Genomic DNA, 20601 nt, shown 5'->3' on the forward strand with positions numbered 1-20601 from the left:
CGCTGTCCCCCGGCCAATCTCCAATACCGTGACAGATGGGAGCCTGACATTAGGTGCCATATATACAAATATATAAAAATGATATAAGTAAACGTATGCATATATGAGTTAGCCTCTAGACTAAATCTGAGAGCAAAGGTAGAGGGGGGCATCAAGTTTGGGCCTTTTTTTTTTTTTTTTTTTTACCCATTGTGGTTATGTAGTTCTTTAAACTATAACCCAGCATAAACAATCCTCAAGGGTTCACGCGTATTTAACTCCTTTCTGTATTCTAAGTAAATTCAGGATGAGGCACAGGATAGGCATGAATTCTCAAAGCAATGTCCTAGATCACAGGGCTTCTCTTGTATTCACTCTGATTAATGGTCCATGCAAATATCATGTAAAAAGGCACACTCCAGCGATTTAATGAGAGATTACGTAATTTTCAAAGTGTTACAAATGCAAGTGAAATTCCATCCAAAAAAACAGGTATATGCTGAATTTCTGTGTGCCGATTGCTCAAACGAATAAAAAGAGGTCCCACACCCACAGGGTCCAGGAATGCCTCGCACGTATTGAAACTGGGGGGGGGGGGGTTCTTTTGCTCTTTGCAGCGAAGTATCCGCTGTTCCCTGCCCCCTCCCTGCGCTCTCCCCCACACAAGGCAGGAGCTGGCTTCTCTGGAGAATGGCTAAAGGTTTTCGGCCTGCTGGAAGGAGGGCATTGATGCCAAGGCCAAGGGCAGGTGCCTACACTCTGTCAAGGCAGCAGGCCTGGTTTCCTGGGAGACAATGAAAAAGCAGAGAGTAGCCTGCGGTTTTTCTGTATTCAAAGAAAGAAGTTCTGATTCAAATACAATATGACTAAAACCTGTTATCCCACCACTGGATACAGGTTTCACGGCCTTGAAATTGTGTCTGCTAAGCTCCCCTTTGGATCTCAGAGTCAAATCTCTGAGCTTTCAAAGCAAGGCCTGATACCCTCTGTAAGTTACACCTCAATTTTGAAAGCGATTACCTATTTGAAGACAGAACAAGAAAAAAATCTCTTTAAATCCTTTCCCAACAGTATGTTGTACAGATATACTTGTACAGTACTGTTTTACTAAAGATAAACGAACATGGACTTGTGTTTAAATTTTTGTTTAATGTTTCCTTATTTTTGAGAGACACAGAGACAGAGCGTGGGCAGCGGTGAAACAGAGAGAGAGGGAGACGCAGAATCCGAAGCGGGCTCCAGGCTCCGAGCCGTCAGCACAGAGCACGACGCGGGGCTCGAACCCACGGGCCGCGAGATCGTGACCTGAGCCGAAGTCGGACGCTTAACAGACGCCCCGGACGTGGACTTCTGTGGAAGCCACGTGTCTGGATAGTAGCCTCAGAAATCAGCGCCCTGGCTGCACCTCAGAGAAGATAATGCAGCCTCCGCCGCATTTAGGAACTGAAGGTACGTTTCCAACAACTACAGTGGAGCCGGATGGGTACTATTTCCATGCACTTGTGTGAGGCCTGTCTGCAAATAGAGGACAAGGACCATCGTCTCTGACCCCAGTTTGCTCCCCTGGGCAGAAATTCCCGACCAGGGGCAGCTGTCTCCTGACTTCCCGGGTCCTCTTCCTGAGCCTGTCGTGTGACGCGCCCTCCTGCCACCAAATACTTTTCTTCGTATCCCCGATTAAACACTGCACCCCCCGGTGGTGTGGGGGGGCGTGTTTTGGAGACTCTATGCTACACCAGGGTAAATAAAGAGAAGGGTGGAAGGTTTTCACAATGAAGCCGGAGATTCACAGGCACGTGGAAGGCCAAATGTGCCATGTTTGTGGCAAAGGGAAGGGGTATGTGCGGGAGCTGGAACAGGGAGGAAGATGCTCTGAGCCCAACCCAAGAAAAGAGGACAGATGTGGTCAGCAGGAATTAAAAACCAAAAACAAGGGGCGCCTGGGTGGCTCAGTCGGTTGAGCGTCTTGACTTCAGCTCAGGTCACGATCTCACGGTCTGTGAGTCCGAGCCCCGCGTCGGGCTCTGTGCTGACGGCTCGGAGCCTGGAGCCCTCTTCGGATTCTGTGTCTCCCTCTCTCTCTGCCCCTCCCCTGCCCATGCTCTCTCTGTCTGTCAAAAATAAATGCACATTAAAAAAATTAAAAAAAACAAAAACCGTCAAGCAGTTTCTATGAAGGATCTCAATTATTCATCCACTCATTTCTTCATTCATTCATTCATTCACTTCATAAGGATTTACGGGGCGATTGCTATTTTCCCAGCAGGTGTCAGGCTGTGGGGAATCACTCGGTGAATTAGGTAAAGCATCCTGTTCTCATGGCGTTTTCGTTCCAGCACAAGTGGAAGAAGGGCCAGGAACAAGCAAGCCAGTAGGGAAGCAGGATCCTTTCAGATCATGATCGGTGCTCTAGGAAAAATGAAACAGGGCAGATGAAGCGGGAAAGACACTAGGGAAACCCTCTAGGTCACCCGGCCGGAGAAGCATGTCTGCCGAAGGGCAGAGGCCTGAAGGTCCACAAGGAGATAAATTGAGGCAGGACTGTTCCCAGAAAGGGCAAAACGCGTCCAGAGGTCTTGGGCCAGGAACGCAACGAGCAGTGAGAACTGCCACCAGGGATTTTCCAAAGGCCCAAGTATACAAAGAGGAGTCTTGAAAATGCTTCTCAGATCCGCATCGAGACGGATTCTGCTGGTCTTTTAATGAGAAGAAAGAGTGGCGCAAAATGTCCTGAGTACCCATTCTCCCATTCAGCGTGGGGTGGCGGGCAGGGCACCCCTACAGAGCAAAGGGCCCCCACTGATCTGAGACCCCACCTCGGTAACAGGTGCGGAACAGTTAGGGGCACAGCCCCGGGGTTTCGGTGCAAACAGCTGCAGATGTGAGAACTGCGCTCAGCCAAACTGCCTTACGCTGTCATCAGATTTATAAACACTTTGAACCCATATCCACCTTGTATCTTTCTGGAAGATAATAGAGCGTCCTGGGAGGATGAGGGTGAGTTGGGGGGAAAAAATCAAAAATCAGTTCCTGGATCTCAAGGGAATGTGAGGTATTATTTTGAAAAGACAATTGGTGGGGCACCTGGGTGGCTCAGTCTGTCGGGCGTCTGACTTCGGCTCAGGTCACGATCTCTGGGTTCGTGAGTTCAAGCCCCGCATCTGAAGCCCGCTTCGGATCCTCTGTCCCCCTCTCTCTGCCCCTCCGCTCCTTGTGCTCTCTCAAACGCGAATAGATATTTAAAAATCTAAATAAATAAATAAATAAATAAATAAATAAATAAATAAATAAAAACAGAGGGTTAACCACAGTCTCGGGACCCCACACTGTTCCTCGGGAGCGTGAAAAATCATCCCTGCGAAGCTTAGCCTGGTGAGTCGGGCACAGTGATGCCTCCATCAGTCAGCTTGGGTTCACGACTGCATCAGCCGTTTAAGAGGAGTTTCCGCACACATCGTTTCCCCTTATTATACGAACGTTCTGGGAATGAAAGCAAAGAAGTTCATTTGGAAGGGTCTTTCTTTTGGACAATATAGACACCAAACGAGGGGCTCTGATAGGACGTGATCTCCAGCTGCGCCTCGGTCCAGGGACTGTGAATGCCCCCATCCACCCAGACTTAGTGGCGTTAAGGCCAGACCCACGTTCGTTTTCTTCCTCGCCGGCTGGCCCCCGGGTGGGCCTCCATGGGGACAGCTTCACCTGGGAGGTGGGGAGCAACGTGTACCCCAGAGCCGCTGGGCCCACACTGGGCTCCTCAGGCTTGTGTGCCTGCTGCTGTGTCTCTGGCCGGGGAGCATCGGGACGGATGGCACCTTGGACGCACGTCCCAAGGTCGGTGGGGGGAGCCCAGCCCAGGGGGATGTCGGGCGGCATGGTGTGGGGGTCCCGCACGCTCCTCCTCAGAAGGGAGCCCCCCAAGGCCGGCACAGGGTCACGGGGAGGCCACCGTGATGACAGTCACGCCGGAGGCTGTACACGGGCGTCAAAGCCACCGGTGCCTGGAAGAAAATGTTGACAGAGAAAATACACAAACGCGACATCAATAGACATTTCTTCTCTCATTGTGTTTTCTCAACACCCTTCAGTAAACTCCTGCTTTTTTTTCAAAAACTAGTTAAAATGAGGATGGCGATAACTTAGGGAAACCTTTCTTCAAAGCCTGCCCCTCATGCCTCTCCTCCACATCCTCCCTGACTTCTCTCTTCTCGTATCCTGCTTCAGGATCTCCTAAGTGCACTTCTCTCTCTCTCTCTCTCTCTTTAATGTTTGTCTATTTTCAGACGGAGAGATGGAGGAGGGGCAGAAAGAGAAAGAGACAGAGAGAGAGAGAGAGAGAGAGAGAGAGAGAATCCCAAGCAGGCTCCACACTGTCAGCGCCGAGCTCTACATGGGGCTCGAACCAATGAATGGTGAGATTGTGACCGGAGCCGAAATCAAGAGTCGGTGGTTGAACCTACTGAGCCCTCCCACCCAGGGGCCCACACACCATCTCTTAGAAATAATATACGATCCACGCGGAATTTGATGAGAGCTGGTAACGACCCAGGAGGAGGCAAAAACATGCAGGGGGAAAGAAAGATTCACATCCTGCCATTCACCAGGTGCATGAACTTGGGAAGTCTGTCCAACTGCTCTGAGCTTCAGGCTCATTCAAGGGAACTCAAAATGCCTCGGTCAAGGTGGTACGGTGAGGATGAGTCAGACAATACTTCCAGAACTCTTGCAGAAGGCCGCATACCCTGGAAGGGACTCAGCGACCCAGGCTGGACTTGAAAGTGTCACAGAGCACGCGGAGGCCCAGGTGGCCGCTGTGTCCCTCCAGGGGAGCGCGCGAGAAAGACGGCTCCGTGGGCAGCAGCTTGAAGCTAGCACAATGCTTGCTCTTTGCATTGGGGAGAACACACATGTGAACACACACACACACACACACACACACACACACTCAAAACACCTAAGATAAGGCGGTATTACCATCTTTCCCGACTGGGCTGGCATTTCCAATTTCAGAGCAAAATGGTGTTTTTCTGTCTGTCCAGAGAATACTCATCTCCTAATCAGCGGTTGCAAAAGGAGAAAATTAATATGTAGCTTGCAACAAGCTTGAAGAGGGAAAGAACCGATCAATTAGTCCACGTGGTGCCCCAAGTAGAGCATGCTAGAAGCCACGGGAAGCATTGCGTGCAAACCCTTTGTATCACGGCAGAAGCGGGCCGTTCTGCCTAATGACGGGGAAGCCCACTGTGAATTAGCGAATTTCACAAATTAGCAAATAAGGAAAAAAAAAACATAATTAAAAGAATTAGGGACATCGGATCTTGGCATGTGCAGCGTTCATCTATTTTGACAAGTAGAATTTAATTTTTCTTACTTAGGGTAATATTTCATAGTGTACTAATGAGTCTCTTGTCCCTTTTGCAAAAGTAATGAAGTATCAGTGATATGAAACCTCACCGCTGCTCTCCGTTACTCAACTGCTCCTGACAGGAGGTGAGACCACAGGAGGCTGAGCTCGGTGGCTGGGGTGCGGGAGCAGCGGCGGGAAAGGGATCGAGCATTCACTGAGGGACTACAATGAAGGCTGAGCCGTGTTCACTGACACGTGAGTGCACACAAATTTAGAGACGTGTTAAGTGACGTGTGGATGGTAGCCTCCTTCTGGAACTACCTAAAACTGATTCTGGGAGCGTCTGGGTGGTTCAGTCATTGGAGCGTCAGACTGTTGACTTCGGCTCAGGTCATGATCCCAGGGTCATGAGATCGAGCCCTGTGTCAGGCTCTACACTGAACATGGAGCCTGCTTGGGATTCTCTCTCTCTCTCTCTCTCTCTCTCTCTGTCAAAGTAAATAAATAAACATTTTTTTAAAGTAGATAAAACTGACTCTTCTCTGTGAAATCAGAATTATTTTAAAGGCATTTTAGGGATGCCTGGGTGGCCCAGTCATGATCTCACCATCATGACTTCTGCTCAGGTCATGATCTCATGGTTCATGGGTTCGAGCCCCGCATTGGGCTCTGTGCTGACAGCTCAGACCCTGGAGCTGCTTCGAATTCTGTGTTTCCCTCTCTCTCTTCCCCTCCCCCACACATGCTCTGTCTCTCTCTCTCTCTCTCTCTGTCAAAAATAAACATTAAAAATTTTTTTTAATAAATAAAGGCATTTGATATGCCAAGAAGCAATACTTCTGGATTTACCCACTTCTGCTAAGGAATCTCTCTTCCTCCAAGACAAGAAGCCAGAAAACTTAGTCAGGCTTCTTCTCTACTTCGGTTCTCCCCAATCATTCATGGACACTATGCTCACGATTCTCATCCAGTCCTCTGCATCCTAATTCTTTTACTTACCCTTATCGCTGGACTGTGGGACAGCCCCGACCTCCAAGTCCAGCCTTCCCAACCTTCGTGTGCCTTCCAAGGCACGCTCATTTATGTGAGACTGATCTCCTCAAAATGTTCTTGTGAACACGTCAACGCTCAACCCAAGGACCCTCAGTGGCTCTATGTTGCCAATGATGGTAGCAATTAACCCAAGTCTGGATTCCTGGCCTGGAGTTCAAGACCTTCCACAAGACCCTGTCTCTTTCCCTCTAAGCATGTTTTCTATAATCCTGCATAGAAACCTGGGTTTCTGGAATACGCGTGTCGTTGGCTAAAAAAGTCATCGGGCACCGTCTCTCCATCTACAAATGAACCAGATTAATTAACTTTAGGCTCCCCTCTACCTCCATTTTACCCTCTTGGTCTAGTTTGTCTAGCTTGTCTAGTTTTCAGCCTACCCTTGAATCCACTGACACTCGTCATGCACAGTTCCCCTGAGACCTCTGAGTTGCAAGTCCAGTGATGGGGTCCTCCTATTCTAATGGCTGCTTTCCAGGACATCTCTCCAAGGCAATCTCTGCTGTTCCTTTTTGTGACCTTTCTCTCTTCTGGATCTCCTACTGCCTTTCTAACCACTTGCTTCCAATCTGCCTCCCTGGTCTCTTTCTTCCTCTTTTCTTTAAATTTTATTATTCCTAGGATTTTACCATTATCTTTGCACTCCTTTTATTCTCATGGTTTATACCCCTGGTTTATGATTGCTCTGGAAAGTTTCCGATTTATGGGCCTACATTTCAGCCCAGGTCTGGGGCTCTAGGACCTTGTGGCCAGCTGAATGTCTCAGGGACACCTCAACTAAAGTTGACCCACACGGAAATCACCATGTCATCTTTAAAGGCTGTCTTTTCTCTACATTCTCTGATTCAATGACAGCATCGGCACAAGGTATCCCAACTAGACTCCAAGCCCCCTTCACTCCACCTGATCCCACTAATGTTATCCTTAAATTACCCTAGACTCAACCATCCCTATGTTAGCACAGACCTTCAGTGTCTCTTTTCCTTTGAAAGAGTTCCCTCAACTTGTCGAATCTCACTTTTCTCCCCCATTGAGTCCGTCCTTGAACACAGCCATCAAGGCATGAAGTCATCCTCAAGGTTTCCCTTGGATGTTGCATCTGGAATCGTTTCAATAGTTCCCCAAGTCCTTCGGTGGAAGCCCACACTTGCACCGTGGACTGGGTGGCCCTCTATGATCGTCTAGGCTGTGCTTCCGGTCCTACCTCAATTCTCTTCATTCTTCTAGCTGATCGTCACACAGCTCAAAGGTCACCTTTGCCGATTCCACCCCTCCTCAGCGTCCTCAGGGCTCCTGAGAAGGCCTCTCTCCCAGCCCTCACCATATCATCCTCTAATAGGCTACTTTGTCTTTCTTTCCCTCCAGATTGCGTACTTTCAGAGCAAGAAACATGTCTTATGATTCATTATGGCCCCAATATTTTTCCCAGTGTCTGGCACATGGTAGACGAATAAACAAATACATCTATATTATATTATATTATATTATATTATATTATATTATATCATATCATATATTGTATTACCGCATTTTGCACTCCCCTCCTTGAATACCAAGCTAGAAGAATTTGCTCTCCTTCACCACGTATGCTCTGGTTCCTAATCTTACATTTGGACAATAGCTGTGGCTCAGGGCTGAGCCCACTAGGGTCTATAACCAGGAGGCACCTGGCATGAGTGGGGGAAAATCCAGCCGCGGAGTTCCCAGCCAGTTCCTGAACACTGTCCTTGTTCCCTCCCTTTTGGATTCACTGCCCCACCATTTAACACTTGAACTCACAGCTGCTGAGATTTGGAGTGAGGGGCTAATTAGTCAACAAGACGTGACAACATCCTGCTACGGTGAGATTACATACACCTACGGGTGTTAGCAGACGCAGAGTAAAACCCAGCAACTCGAGAGACGCAAAAACGGTGTTATCTTCCAACAGCACACGCGAGAATGTTCCAGGAGATAAAACACACAAGACAAATGGTGTCTCTAATGGAAATGCAATGGAAGAATGGGGCGCATAGAATTCTAAATACACTCTCTGTTCCAGTGTTCCTCCTATACGGGCATGGTGAACCGGATTAACAAAGAATTGTGAATATTTTTAAACAGCCAGACGATTGTATTCTTTCTAGAGGGGCGTACCTCAGGGACCGTAAAAATCTACAGACATCACACCACTGTGTTATCATTTCTGCTCCGTTTATAATTTAGTGTTTATTCCTTAATATTAATGCGACATGCATATGTCTTTATTTGGTGAGGGAGAAGTAAGATGTTCAGAGACCCCAGGGGATAATTATATTTCTAATTATGATAGTACTTGTGACGTAACAGAAAAACGGAGGCCCTGTGGACGGCCTTGAGAGTGCACAGCTAATCCTCATTCGACCTGGTCTACACCAGGCATGCTCTGTGTTGCTTATACTTTATAACCTTTACATCACCGCCTCCTTTCAGGGACATCCACGTGGGCAGCTGTTCTGGTCAACCGTCAACCATGCTGGCCTGGTTGCGACATGGCTCCCCTCTCCTGGTTCGTGAAACACCCTGTAAGGTAGTCTTCCGCCGTGGTCCTGGAGACCCCGTAGAGGAAAGCGCCATGGGATTTGAGCTCTCCCTGGTTCCTGACCAGACAGACTTGGTGGTGTGCCATGCCCAGTCTGTGGGGAGGCGTAATGAACGCTGCCGTCTACTGGGAGAACCAGGGAGGACCGCATAGACAAGAAGACAGATAACAGAAGACAGATGGCGCCTAAAGACGAAGAAAGTTTAATAACATAAGAAATGGGGAGGAAGGGGGGCGCTGTATTACGTGAGAAGATCGGGGAAGGTTTCTTTGAGGAGTGATATTAAAGACAAGGCACAATAAAACAAGTCGCACAAACACCTGAGCAAGGAGTTGTGACGTTAGTCTACTAATGCTCTTGCACCTTCCCCCTCATCCATCTGGCCCAGGACGCCCGCCCGCTTACCTTCTCTTCTTCCAGGGCCCCTGGGAAGCCTGACAGGCCTTACTCCCAAACTCTTCTCTCTCCCTCTCTCTCTCTTTCCCCTCCTGCTCTCTCTCTCCCCCTCTCCTTTTCTCTCACTCTCCCTCTCTTTCTCTCTCCCTCCTTCTTCCTCTCCATCTATCTTTCCTTCTTCCTCTCTCTTACTCTTTGTCTCTCTTTCTCTTTCCCCCTCTGTATCTCCCCCTTCCCCCCTATTTCTCCCTCTCTCTCTCTCTCTCTCTCTCTCTCTGTGTCTCTCTCCACATTTTCTTCTTTCTCTCACTAACCCCTATGGACCAACCTGTAGAAAATGCTGTGACCAGATCTAAGCCTTGATATGCAGAAAGGGGGACTAAAAATTTGACAACCTCTTCTGTCTACAAAGCCTGACTTTCAAAACTAAGTCTGGAGAAGGAGATCAAGGAAACCAACATTTCCATTTGGAGTGTATAAGCTCTCTTGGTCCTCACCTGGCTGTCTGCTCTTTCCTTCTCTGGCACCACAAGCCTCACGGCCTCACCTTACAAGTAACTGCCGGAAAGGAACATAATTTCAGGGGGGACTAAAAGCCCATCAATTTAATATCGTCATACAATTTTCTTATGATTCTACACACTTCTACGCAGAGATCCATACACTACCAGGCACACTGCCCTCATCTTTGTCCCTAAAAGGTGTTTTTCATTGGAGGGAGTCAGGTTTGATGTTCTCTTTGATCATGCGGGCTCCCGGAGTGACCCTCAGCCATCAGCGTCCCCCACGGGGAACACAGGGAAGACACGGCCGTCAAGGGGCAGAGCGAGTGCTGGGCTCCTCCTCCTGAGGAATGAGCACAGATGTCACTAACCTTTGGACTCTGCAAAAGAGCAGGGACTGCTTACACGGCCGTTTGGGGCATCCTCGACAACAACTTGTGCACAGGTAATCAGGGGCCACCTATCTGACCTCCACCTCCATGAGCACCGCCCAGAAGTCGACTGTCACACCCATTGTTCCTGCAAATACCAACATCTTCCTTTGTACACGGTCTGTTTTTTCTCTCCGGTGTCTTTGAAGATCATGTCTTTGTCCTTGGTCCCATGCGATGTCACTGTGGTGTGGGTTTGTTTGAATGTATCCTCCTAGGACTCGCTGACACTCCTGATTCTCAGACACAAGGCTTTCGAAAGTTGTGGAAAATACGCATTCGTTATTTCTACCCATATCGTCTCTCCTTTTGTCGTTGTCGTTGTCGTTGTTGTTGTTGTCGTTCTCTTCCCTGGGTCCTCTCGCTACAAGGCAGGTTATCTCTAACAGGTGGCAGGTGTAACCTCGGAGTTACAGCTCCTAGCTCTTTGCTCCACGCATATGCGACGAATGATTCCAATCTATCTTCCCGGACACGGATTCTCTTTCCGTGTGTCAGATATGCTATTCAACTCATTGTAATTTTCCTTTTTTTTTTTAAGTTTCTTTATTTATTTTTGGGAGAGAAAGAGAGAGAGAGAAAGTGAGCACATAAGCAGGGGAGGGGAAGAGAGAAAGGGAGACACAGAGACCAAAACCAGATCCAGGCTCTGAGCTGTCAGCACAGAACCCGACATGGAGCTTGAACTCATGAACCGTGAGATCATGATCTGAGCCGAAGTCGGACGCTTAACCGACGGACCCAGGCACCTCCAACTCATTCTAATTTTCTTAATTCCAGTGATGATGGTTTTTCTTTTTTAGCAGTTTCATTTTTTTTCTCCAAAATCTGTTCTGTTTTTGGTTTTAAGCACTTGTTGTCTTTTCTAATGACTTTCTTTCTTTCTTTCTTTCTTTCTTTCTTTCTGAACTTTGGATTTGGGGCTGGTGGGCTTCCTGTGGTTGCCCTGGTGTTTCTAGAGTGGCCTTGCATTTGCTTTTTCCAAGCATTGTGGGTGCTGCACTCTGAATCCCTGTTTGGGCCCCAGCCCCCCATAAGGTGGGCTCCCAGCGAGGGATGTCCAGGGGACTTCGCACCCTCCGCTCCTTTCACTGAACCGTCATCTCAGGTAGAGACAGACCGGCATCCTTGTCAAACCCCTGAGCAGGGCGGGCAGGGTTTTCCTGCCAAACTTTTCACTAAGGTGTATCCCGTCCAGTACCCAGCTTTACTGGGTAGGTGGGCCGGGGGGGGTGGAGAGTGAGTTCAGACTCCAGCTTTCAACTTCCGTCTCCTCCGGTCATTACACTCAGGCCCCTTGATGTGTAAACTCCAAGACCGTCCCTGTCACCTGCACTGCCGGGTAAACTCCGAGCGCACTAACACTTTGTTCTTCGTTCTGGTTGCGGCGGCTCTGTCCTTTCTTGTGACCCCAGCCGTGCACGCGGATGTGGTTGTAGTCGTGTGTCCAGAATTGCCAGGAGGTTCTGGAGGTGGGGTTATCAGGCACCACGTCTACCACATTGTGAAAGTTGAAATTAAAAAAAAAAAAAGGGTGATACGGATGATTATCACGGCCTAGAGCGATCTCTGCAAAATTGCCTGTGATAGAGATACATTAGGAACACGTGTTTCTCAAACTGAAGAGAAAAACTTGCCTATTTCTCAATGGATTACAATATCCTCGTGTATGGGTCATTATGCTTTCCTAAGACATTCACTCTATCATTTGAAAGAAGCAAATTAAATTAAATTAAATTATACGAACACCAATGCACGATGGGTACCTTCGGCTTCATGATTTAACCAATTGCGTTAATTGATTTAATTGAATCTGGACAACAGCCCCTGAGGCAAGTATTCTTCTGTATTTTCTAAGAGGAAAATAAAACAAGGGAAACCAAAACTCGAGGTCAAAAATTTCAAGTGATTCTTCCAAAGTTAGAGAGGTGGTATGCGGCCAAGGTCAGATCTGAACTCGGGTCCGTCTGGGTGTAAAGTCAATGCTACTCCCAAAAAGGACTTTCAGAGTGAGAGCCCCGTCAACAACGCATACATCAAACCAGCAAGCTGTACCCCTTAAATGTATACAACTTTTATTGTCAATTATCCGGCCATAAAGCTGGATAACGGGAAGCGTTGCCTTGACACCCCTGTGACTCACTCCATCACAACCGCTGGAGATGAGGCCAATCGCATTTTTCAAAAAGTCTCCCAGGTGGTTCTTTCCCACTGAAGTCGGACCAATGTTGCACAGTATCACGCTGCATTTGTATCTACGCCTTCCGTCAACCCTCTCAATTAGTGATTTTATTTATTTTTTTCATTTTTTTAACGTTTATTTATTTTTGAGACAGAGACAGAGCATGAACGGGGGAGGTGCAGAGAGAGAGGGAGACACAGAATCCGAAGCGGGCTCCAGGCTCCGAGCTGTCGGCACAGAGCCCGACGCGGGGCTCAAACTCACGGACCGCGAGATCGTGACCTGAGCCGAGGTCGGACGCTTAACCGACTGAGCCACGCAGACGCCCCTCAATTAGTGATTTTAAATGAGTGTCGTCAAAACCTCTCGGAAGCATCAACTATGACTATTACACATTATTTCGGTCAAGACGCCAAAAACAAATGTGAAGTCAATATCATATAAAAGGGGTGCCTGGGTGGCTCAGTCGGTTGAGCGTCTGACTTGGGCTCGGGTCATCATCTCGCAGTTTGCGAATTCGAGCCCCGTTTCGGGCTCTGTGCTGACAGCTCACAGACTGCAGCCTGCCTCAGATTCTCTGTCTCCCTCTCTCTCTGCCCATGCCCCGCTCGTGCTCTGTCTCCCTCTGTCTCTCAAAAATAAATGAGAACGTTAAAAATATTTCAATATTACATAAAAGGCATGGTGAGTCAGAGTGAAGCTGGTCCTACGTGTAGGTGTGCAAGCTGATAACTCCCAGGGGGACTTTGGAGAGGAGGTCCCTTCTGGTGGCCCACTGGCCTCTGTCTACCTGCCGTGTCCTCATGTTTCTGCATTTTATGTCACCTGGCACCTGGCGCCGGTCGGAGGAAGGCATGGTGTGGGGTGAGGGAAAGGGAAAGGTCTCAGAGCAGCTGGAGACGGGGCAGGAGTAGGGAGAACCAGGGGGAAGAGGGCCAAGGGGAGGGGAGAGGCAGGAAGAAAGGAGGCAGTTCTCCAACAAGATAGACGGGGTCGGGGGAACGTGGGGTTTAACCGCTGCCTTGAAAAAGCCCTCCTCTCTGAAGCTCTCTCCCGTCGCATGTGGAATGAGCATAAAACCCACGGTCCTGAGTAAGAAAGTGAAGGAGAAGTGCTTTGAAAGGAACAAAGTAACAATGCTAATTGTGTCGTTACAGCTAATAAGCACGTAGCCTACTGTGGAACAATGGTGGCTGTGCACACACCATCCCCCTGGCAAGAGGAAGAATCTGGACTGGGGCTCGATCCCAGGCCCCGAGACAACAGTCACACAGAGGCTTCTGGAACCAGCCCAATGTGCGGCATCCAGCCCATTTACCTTGAGCCACGCTAAGCTGCACGGGAGAAAGGGCAGGGCCATCCAGAGCTGGAGACGGAAGTGAAGGCTCGCGGGGGGCCTTTTACTTTGATTCACAAACTCCCACTGCAGATTCCATAGAGCATAGTCTATGGCATATACCACATAACACAGACCACATAGCATATACTACGTAGAATATACCATATGGCATGCATTAAACAGCGGTAGCACAGATAACATTTAAAGAAGGCTTGAAAATGTACCCTACCAAGCAGACAGGAAAGCCACTCCAAATTGCCAAGCCTGAGCACAGCGTCGTGGGCATGGGGTGCAGGTCTTAAAGAGGGCCTGGGTAAGTGGGAGCCTACACACGTACACGACTGATGTAAAAGCCCGCACGCAGAGCCTCGAGTGACAGGCTGAGGAACTTATTCCATATGTGCTGGAAAACTCAAGCTTCAATTACGAAACATCAGTTTGAAGGCAGGGGGAAGACAGACTGGAGGGTGAGGGGCGACCCGGAGGTGGGGGCGACCCGGAGCCCGGAAGGCGCCTTTGCAGCCACAATGGCAGGAATGATGCAGACCTGAACTTGAGCAGTGAGTGGTCAGAAGAGAGACCACCTCAATAAATTGAAGGGGTGCGTGCAGGAAGGGACCAGGTTTCCAGTTTGGCTAATCACGGGGATGCCGATGACTAAAGGTGGGGCGATACGGGGAAGCAGCAGGTGTGGAGGACAAGGTCAGGAGCAGAGAACACAGGAGCTCCATCCGTTTGGATGCTGGAGGCCGAGGGGCCTGGGGGCCCACAGGCAGAGCTGGCTGGTGGGCTTTGAAGCTGAGCGTTCAGGACTCCACAGGGAGATATAAGCGAGATACGAAGGTTTCAGAATCACGATCGTAAAGCTGGGAATGAAAGCCCGAGCTGCCAAAACGAATGCTGAGAAAAGCGATGGAGCATGAAGTGAAGGGAGGGATGGAAGGAATCGTGGAAAACAGCAAGTCTTAACAAGCAGGCCAACAGTGAGCAGGATTGGGAAGTGAGTGGAGGAGGAAGGAGGGAAGTCCGGGGATCTCACACCAGGGTCTCTGGATGTGTCGCGGGCACAGCAGTCCTGCTGGACATGGGAGAGGGAAGGGCTGGGTCAGGGTCTGGCACGGTCACGCCCCCACACAGCCGTGAGGCCAGCCCAGGGCGAGACCCCATCCACCCGCAGGACCCTGGAGAACCCCAGCTTGGCCAGATGTGGTCCCTTTCCTCCAGGAACCCTCTGTTTGTACCCTCCTAACCTGGGTGTGTGTGTGTGTGTGTGTGTGTGTGTGTGATTTGTGAAACGGAGCCCTCTGTTTCATTGTGGAAAGGTGCAGACCTCTCACAGGACATAAAGAGGTCCCACCTGAATGTGAGAAAATTCCTTGTTTCTGTTCTCTTCCTCTATTTCACAAGGCACATTATGTGCCATTTGAGAAGCTAGACCTTTCTTGGTGGATCTCTCTCTCTCTCTCTCTCTCTCTCTCTCTCTCTTCCTTTCTCCCCCCAGCCACCAAATTAGACCCACTCTGGGAGATGGCAGGTACCTGTGCCTGTCTGAGAGGAGAGATAACAACCATCAGCCCACAGTCTCCAAAACAGTTATTCGTGGCGACAAGGGCTCACAGTCTATTTGAAATGCTAAAAATCACGAAGCTTATCCAATTTGCAGATTTTCCTGAATACCTTCAATCGAATCATAGTTTTGTTTTCAAGGTCGCATTGCAAACTTGAAATTCAATTTCAAATTGGAATTGCATTTAACTCTCCCTTCTTCTTCCGACAGCGGAGATCTGAGCCTAGGCATCTTTTCTCTAAATAATTAAAACCATATAATAGCCGTCGGTTAAGCGTCCGACTTCAGCCAGGTCACGATCTCGCGGTCCGTGGGTTCGAGCCCCGCGTCGGGCTCTGGGCTGATGGCTCAGAGCCTGGAGCCTGTTTCCGATTCTGTGTCTCCCTCTCTCTCTGCCCCTCCCCCGTTCATGCTCTGTCTCTCTCTGTCCCCAAAATAAATAAACGTTGAAAAAAAAAAATTTAAAACCATATAATAAAAACGCTCTCTCAGCTTCATAGACCCAGTGAGCTTTGGGCCGATAATGGAAGAATCAAATGATCAGAGAACAGGGGTCCCCGTGGAGGTCCTGAGCCAGCAGAGCGGTGCTGAATGAAAGGTGACATCAGGGATGACGTAAGGACACGGGCGGAGGGGTGTGTCCAGGGCACGCGTGAGGGGGCGGGGCAGACAGCGGAGGCGGGGCCGGCAGCCTGGAGAAGTGCGTACAGACAGAGGGCCAGGCTTGAAGGAGCAGGTGTCTAATGGGTGAGCCCATCGGGGGGCAGTTTCCCAGGTAGGGAGGAGAACCACGTCCTGCTGTTCCCTTTATAGCTTCTCAGGGCACAGTCATTTTTCCAGACAGGGATCTCTGACTTGCGCTTTCTTTGCATCCTGCGCACATCAAGAAGGACCTCAGCTTCCAGTTGCTCACAAGGGGAAGCGCTTCTCCACGGGGCACCGCAGTAGGGAAGGGCTGGTCCTCAGGAGCCAGCCGCCACAGCAGCTTGGCCTTTCTAGGGTACAGCAGGCCGCGGGGAAGCAAGTCGGGCTGGGCTGGGTTTGCAGCCGCCTCCCTTAGATCTGGAGACAGCAGGCCTGTGCGTGAGAGGGAGCCAGCACATTCAGGGTCCCTCCCTGCGCATGCACCAACATCTGTAGGGCGGGGGCGGGCACTGGAACCACGCTAACACAGTTCTGGCAAGGACAAGTTTTCCAGGAGCGCAGACAGGTGCATCCTGCCGCCTCCCGGCAGGACAGGGCCTTGTGCCCATAGCAGGCCTGGTGAATGGGAACCATTTGCAGAGTGGAATAAGCACCAAACAGCCTAAAATAGCAACCTCCATGGCCACGGCCAACACAACCGGCCTGTTCCGAAGGTGACAGGACCCTAAGTCATGGGCGCTGAGTGTGTATCACCCGCTGAAAACAAAAATCGTCTGGTAGAGGAAACTCTGCTGTGTTCCAGCTTTCAGGCACAGATGTAGTTTGGGGGATGACACGGAGACTAAGTGAGTCGCGGGGACCCCGGGGTTCATGCCTCGCACGGAAAGCTGGTAGTGTGCCTGGTGTTCCCGGAATGAATACTGTTCCCGGCCTTCTTCCTTCGCTGCACGGAGTTGCTTGGCCCCCACACTTTCTAATGTGGTTTCTATAGAATCGTTCCGAGCAAGGAAGAAAGACAAGGAGCGGGCCAGTCTGTGGGCGCCTCCCTCGAAACGTCACCGTGGGCCGCGGCAAAACTCTGAAAGGAACGGCGCGAAGCCACTCGCCCGCTCCCCGTTTGGGGTGGCAGATGGGGGGCAGGTGTGCTTCTGCAGGATGAGCCGGAGACGAGGGGCTTAATTAAAGGACGAGCTAACAGCGCCCGAAAGATCTTGAATTGCCACCGTGTGGGCCAGCCTTTCCCTTCCCCAGAATCTTTTTAACTCCTTTCACGGCGGGTCATTGTCCTCACGGCAGCCCAACACAGTGAGGCCGGGGCTATTATTTCCCTGTGATCAAATGGCCGGGCAGAGACGACAGTCAGGCCAATAGGCCCTTCGCCACCGACTCTGCAATTGAAATGGCTCCCGGGGACGGGGCCTCAGCTGCAGCCCGCTGGGCCGCCTCTAATTATCACTGGGACCCAGCCTGCCGGTCACCTTCAGTCCTGCCGTCTACGCTGACTGCTTTTCCTCCCTGGCTCACGCTGCCCGGGCTCCCTTTTGTTCCTTGTGGGATCCAACTTCTGGGTCCCTACGGATGGAGGAGACGGTTCCTCTGCCACCAAGGCCTGCTACCCGGAGTCACCAGCTTCCTGCCTCTCGGCTGCCGGGCTGGGCGTCCTTACTGGCTCTGATTCGAAATGTTTTGGAAGGAACCTGGGGTCTGCTGTCTCCTGTTAAGGGTGGAGGACTCGAGGATCCAGGAGGGGAGTGAGTCGGGGGCCAAACCACAGTGTCAGCAGAGGAATGCTGATTCCCAGGGCCTCAACCGGGGGAGGGTGCGGCCATTTCTGGGAGGTGTGGACTCCTGACCTGGAAGGTAGAGACCCGGGGCTCCAGGTCAAGGGACAGGGCATGCCGACTGCAGGGGGAGGCATGCTGGAGCCAGGCCGGCCACCGCCCCAAGGCTTGGCTGTCTGCTCCCGAGGACCGAGGACCTGGATGAGCCCTGCCTTCGATGGCCTGGAGACAAGGGAAAGTTGAAAAGAAGGGCCGTTGCCTCCAGAGAGGAGTGAGGGGCAGGTCTGCAGGAACCCGTGGGCAGAGAGGTGGGCACACAGCCAGCCCAGAGGCCTCTGTCACACGTTGCTTCCACTTGCTCTAGCTGTTTAGCATGATCTAGAACACAGCTCTGTTTACAACGGAAAGCCAGGGCGGTGACAGAGCTCGTTAAGCTTCCGTACCTAATTAGTGGCAGAGCTTCGACCCTGCTATCTTATCTCCTTATTTCAAGCTTTGCAGATGTTCCAAGGAAGTAGGTCTCTGGCATTTTATGACCTTTTTCCTCTTTAATCCAGAAGAACGTACTTGCTTTCAGTCAAGATGAAGGACATTACATACATTGATATGCACACACAAGGTCAGTAATAATTGCTGGTCCTTTATTAAGCTTCTATTGTGTGCCACCTGTTTCTCCTACGTAAACAGTACGACCCAGCAAGGCGGGCATCACTGGGCGTCATCGCCCCTGTTCTGCAGATAAAGAAATGCTCCCCGGAAAGGCTGACGTAACAGAGAGGGACAAAAAACCAAGCGCCAGCAGTCAGGGGAATCGGGATGAGCACCCAGGCCTACCTGGCTCCAAAGCCCACCCTCACCACTTCCCTGACGTCCCAGACCTCAGGGAGTGATGAGATTTATTTTCAACAAAGGAGAAACCCCACCGAATCATTTCAATAGGTTTTCCTCTCTTAAGCTAAGGAATGAAGGCGGGGAGGGTATAAAACGTGGAAATGTACTAACGGCAGCGGAGGTCATTAAACCAAGCCACCTTCTGAGAGTGGTCAAGCCTTTCTTTCTGCCCCGACAGGGGCCCTGAGGCTGGGTTCTCCTCGGGAAGGTTTTCTATTCAAATGGTCAGAGGGGCTACTTCCTGGGTAATTGTTCACAGCCGCGGGGCAGGGCTCCTGGAGTTAACTGGGCACAGACACACACACACTCACACACACTCGCACACACACCCTTGCACCAGGGACTTTATCTGGCTCTCGGTGCGGCCTTCCAGGATCTGACGTCGCAGCCCAGTTAGAGGGCAGGCAACCGGATAATCCGATTTGAAGGGGGGTGGGGGGGAATCATCTGCTATGTACATACTTCTTGTCTTTCTTAACTGTCTTTATTGTCACTCTTCTCTTCCACTCAGCCCCTCCCATTTACACATATAAACAGAGCCAGAGGAAAACTTTTATTACGCAAGGCTGCATTATCTGAGATTTCCTCTATCATTCCCAGGAAGTGCCTTGACTCATGACCACCCCTGAATACACACAATGCAATTAGAGCCCTTTTAGACCCCGGGCTGCATTTCACATGTGCACATACACACAGGAGGGCCGGTCGGCGGTTGTGCCCCCAGGAATAAACATCAAAGGTTCCCATGGTGATGCAAGAGAAGATAAGGCTTTCATACTGCTGCGATTATGAAAGGGATTGTAAATTTGCCTCAATTAATCATCACTACTTTTCGGAGCAGCAGTGACAATGGTGAGTAGTTTTCACTTATTCCCTTAACCTTTATTAAACGCCAACTGGATGCTGGTAGCCATGGAGTTTTTCCCTCTGCATTCCTCCCTCCGCACACATAGGTGTGATGTGTGTTGGTCGTGTTGGTTTGAAGATTTTTGCACGAAAAGCATCCCTCTCTCGAGGACATGCGAGAAGATTCCATTTCATCCTGAGGCCATTGGAAAGGGGAGCAAATTTTCCACAGACTTAATTTCTTCTCTTTACATCGAGTTTCCTTTGTGAGATAAAGCCTCAAGGATGGAAATTAGCTGCCTCTGTCCTGAGAATCTTCTCGACCCTATTCTTTCAAAGGGATTGTCCGGAGCACTTGGGGACCACCACAATGCAGCCACGCACGGCTGCCTAAAGGCCTCGCTTCAATAGAGAGGCTTACAAAACGTGCTCCCGGGGTCCTGTCTTCTCGGGGGCTCGGGCTGGGGAAAGGGAGGCAGGAGCAGCATAGATTCTGTGCTTTTCCAGGTACGAGAAGACCCGAGAGCGTTAAAAACGTAGGAAATATAAAAATCACCTTTGCCCGAGGGGTGGGGGAAAGGAGAGGAAGCGGCAAAATAGGCCAGTGAAGGCATCGTCAGGAAAACATTTCCTCTACCTTGTTGTCCTTCGGGGGTTCACCCGAGGCACATGCCTCCTCCAGACGTGGGGGCGGGGCCCATTCCCAATCCCCCCTTATTCCTAGAAAAATAAAAACCAAGTGGTTAGCGCACACCGAGAGGAAAAGGCACATCAGCTGAATCAGCAATCTGCCCCAGGTGCGCCCCGACTACCACCAGAGCCCCAGCGATGATCTCCAGCCCTGTAGACGGCAGTGAATCCTTTCCCTGCGGCGAAAGCCCGGCCATCTCTCGGAGGGTTGAATCGATTGGAGGCCACCTTTTGTGAAAGTGATGCTATCATTGTGGTTGTAATTTATGCAAAGAAATTCTGCAGCCCACGATGATTAAATTATAGCAGACAATGCAGGGTTTCTATAGCCTGCGCCCCCTCAGGGCTTCTCACTTTTATCTACATCAAGATCAGGTCTGGGAAAATTCAGCA

Source organism: Lynx canadensis, chromosome A3, assembly GCF_007474595.2.
Source record: "Lynx canadensis isolate LIC74 chromosome A3, mLynCan4.pri.v2, whole genome shotgun sequence".
In the NCBI taxonomy this organism is placed as follows: domain Eukaryota; kingdom Metazoa; phylum Chordata; class Mammalia; order Carnivora; family Felidae; genus Lynx; species Lynx canadensis.